The 3978-nt window shown below is 44.6% G+C and overlaps 1 pseudogene; it reads left to right on the forward strand.

Moving 5' to 3' along the window:
* The first annotated feature begins 303 nt into the window (after positions 1-303).
* On the forward strand, positions 304-1071 carry LOC125947262 (uncharacterized; annotated as a pseudogene).
* Positions 1072-3978: the final 2907 nt, after the last annotated feature.

The following is a 3978-nucleotide window of genomic DNA, read 5'->3' on the forward strand; positions in this document are numbered from 1 at the left end:
TTTATTGAAGGTTTAACCAGAACTACTATTTTTCATGTTTAACCATTGCATTTTTTGTACGAGGAAAAACTGCAATATCTATGATTATTTACTGCATTTTCAGTTCCCAGCAAACGTTGAGCAGTGGCAGGATATTGCCAAGGGCTTTGAGAGCAGGTGGGATTTCCCACACTGCATAGGTGCTGTGGATGGGAAGCATGTCCAAATAGAAGCCCCTCCGCATTCGGGATCTCAATATATTAATTATAAGTTAAGAGAGCGTTAGTTATGTATTATTCTTACATGTACAAAGATTTAGTGAAACACTTCTCAATGAGATGTGATTCTCTGTCATTACAGGGCACCTACTCCATCGTTCTAATGGCTGTAGTGGACAGCCAGCTACGATTTGTCTGCATTGATGTGGGCGCATACGGATCGCAGAGTGATGGTGGTGTATTCAAGGCATCGAAGATTGGGAAACTTCTCAGCCAAGGTGCTTTAAACCTGCCTCCTCCTCAGCTGATCCCACTGTCCACTGCCGTAGCCCCTTACGTCTTTGTCGGCGACGAGGCGTTCCAGTTGAGGCCAGACTTCCTGCGGCCGTACCCTGGCAGGTGCCTCGCAGAGGACATGCGCCTCTTCAACTACCACCTCAGCAGAGCAAGGTAACGCGTAACTTAAATTTATTCGTAATAGGTTCTACTATAATGTTTGTCTTGAAAATTGCAGAAGATGTGCCGAGAATGCATTTGGGGTGCTGGCATCAAGGTTCAGGATTTTCCGTAGACCGATGAACCTTCTAGCAGAAAATGCCAGAATGGTGACACTCGCAGCATGTTGCACAATTTCCTTCGTGATGACGTGTCCTACATTCCACAAAGATATGTGGACGAGGTAGACACCTTCGGCAACCTTGTGGAAGGGCAGTGGCGCCAGGAAGCTGAGAAGAATGCTTTCCTTAATCTGCAGCATCATGGTGCACACAATTACACAAAGTCTGCAGCCGAAACGCGGGATGTGTTTCGCAACTATTTTGTGCACGAAGGAGCTATACCGTGGCAACGTGAGCGATGTGGCCTTCCACCATAGGTTTGATACGACCTTTCGAAGGGCTCCTCAGTAGGACCCCATGAATTTTTTGTTGTATACTACTAATTGGAAGGTGCCGTCTAGTAGGCGCTTTTTTTTGTTTGTTCAGATAACTCTACTTTTTTGTTCCATTTAATCTGTGAGCCATAGCATACTATTTTGCACCGAACATTGATTCTGCACACCTTCTTTGAAAATATATTACGCTTTCAGGATTTTCACATCTCGATTGATTCCATTCTACACATGAATGTCTATGTGGCTGCCAAAAAGTGTTTTGGTATGCCAAGCAAATGCGAAGTTGCAAATGCTGCCTTGACAGGTACACACATTTGTTAATTGTTATGATAAATGTTACATTTTTTACGTATTACAGAACACTTTGTTTTGCCTAAACAGTCTACACGAACTAATAATCTTCACTATTGCTCTTCAAAAATGTTTTTACGTTCTTAATGTCACACTTCAGTTAAAGGGACACTAATGCGATAAAATGAAGTTCAGCTGTGTTTGTTTAACAAATTTGTCTGACGCAATGTAACCATATATGCATGTCACAATTGTTTGTTATGCGATGTTCATGTACCTGTAAATATATGTGCAGAAATACATATTCAGTACTTGTATATACGAATGCTGAATGAATGAATTTGATTGACTGATTCTTTATAGCTTTATCACAATACATTCGGCAGGAGGCGAAGGGAAAAGCCTGTGAAGGATGGTTTGAGGGAGTCCTTTGGCCCCCTACTGGCAAAGAAAGCAGCAGAGATCAAATAATGTTCTTTATGTTGTCATACACTTTGACAAAACCATCATAACAAATGCGACATTGTAATACGCTGTGACGAAACCATCCTTCATCTTCTGGAATTCCTTGATACAGAAGCGCTGGTGGGTAAATGCCTCGGGCATAATGTGAGGCAACATGTATGAGCTCCATGTATAAGTGAGCTTTCATGTGCTCAGGCGTCGCAGCAACAAATGGCTCTATAGCCAACCTAAAGTGCGCACTTGGGCTCAATTCCTTGTACGCTGCAATTTGATTGCTCACTGTGTCGATGTGTTTGTCAATTTCTTTCAGCGCTTTTCTTCGACCCCCAGTCCTTTCTTTCGCACTCCTTTTGCGGCTTGAGCTGTCACTGCTCACCATGCTTGGACCTGGCGCCCTCTCTGAAATGCACTTATAAAGCTCATTCACAATCTCTGTTGGCTCTTGGGTCTGTTCTTCTGAGAGTGGAGCTGGCTCAACGAAGGCTATTTCTTCTTCGTTGTCGCTCACGTTGCTCACTGTTCTGCACAAAAAAGAAAACATAAAAAGAAACATTACCAAAGGGGCTCGCAACAAATCCTCCGTAAGTACTGGTTTATTACAAATATGCATGCCGAAAACACTGTGAAGTGACACAGCTACAGAAGCTCTAACTGCTTTTTGACAAAAATAATGCCACGTTTTAAGCAGTCTGATTCGCAAAGAATTAATCGTACTTCTCCCCCACTCAGCGCCATATGGCTGAGGGACTACCATTCACAAGGTGCTTTACAAGTGTACTGCTCTGACAGTGAACTCTGCAAAAAGTTTACTTTATTTTGCTACCCCTATGGGTCCCTTTCATTAAGTTCTCCTTTTCTTTGGGCAGAACTTACACTGGCTTTGCTGCAAAGAAAACAAAGCAACAAGGGAAAATAAAGAAAGGTAACAAGAACGAGATGCATAAATACAAGCAACTACAAGTACCATTCCCTTTTCATTTTACCCGGACGCGGGCTCCTTTCCAGCCTATCTGTCCGGTTCCCGCCGTGCCGCGGGGCAACAACGGTCAAAACCGGCGCCACCCGCGCAGAGCTTCGGGGGTGCAAAGGATAGCTGTCAGCCTACACTGAACCATGTAATCAACACCGAACACATTTTACGAAGCTTACTGCCGCGTTGTGCCCAAGGTATTGAGGGCTTCAGAAAATACGTACACAGCTTCTTCCATGGTGTCATGTAGAAATGACATACTGCTGTAATACGGCCACTCTTTTTTTGTTCCATCTTGAGAAGCACTCCCGCTTCTTGATGCATCTTTCTTTTCTTTCTTCTTTTTTCGAAACGTGTCGCGGAGGCTACGCCAGCGGGTCTGCGTTTCGTCGGCTCTCACTGAAAATGGATAGACGAAAATATGCAGGTAGTCAAAAGCATATTCACGTGAATATACAGACGTGCTTCACTTTTTTGAGGCAAGAATATCAACAACGTACAGCTGTACAAAACACTTACCATTTGGTTTCATTTCTTTCAGCAGTTGTGCAATTTCATCCCACAGACGATCACGAAGGTCGGAGTCGCGGTACTTTTCTAACCGCGTATTCCACAGAATTGGCCTCTTCTCGACTTCGGCAATAAGCTGCTCATTGAAAGCTGCCTTTGCCATTCTCGCGCGCGTGACACAAAAAGTATTTGCACACGACTAATCACTACAGCTCAGAAAAGGCTGCAGTGCTGATGCTGATTCGAGAGGGAAACCATCTGTGTGGTGGAGATCGTCTGCTGTGGATCGCGCCGTCCTGTCCCTCGCTGTTGATTGGATTGGATTAGATTATGAAAACATTTATTGAGCCTGCAGCGTCGCTTCCTCTAGCAGCAGCGGTGTACGCCCTGAGTTAGCTTCGCTTGGATGAAAATAAAAAAAAAACAACGTGCCCTGGAAGCCGCTTGTAAACATGGAGTTCAATGTTTGAAATGCGCGCTGCGCGATGACGTTTGAGCGAGCCGCCTCCTATTGGTCGTCTGAAAAAACGCAGATGCGTTTTTCGCAGAGAAGTTCAGCACGCCGAACATCGAAAAAAACGCACGCACGAAGGGTCCGGCGGCCTATTTTCCGCAGCTGCGAATTCGCACGTGCGAATTCGCAGACAAAATCG

Source organism: Dermacentor silvarum, chromosome 7 (genome assembly GCF_013339745.2).
Source record: "Dermacentor silvarum isolate Dsil-2018 chromosome 7, BIME_Dsil_1.4, whole genome shotgun sequence".
Taxonomy (NCBI): Eukaryota; Metazoa; Arthropoda; class Arachnida; order Ixodida; family Ixodidae; genus Dermacentor; species Dermacentor silvarum.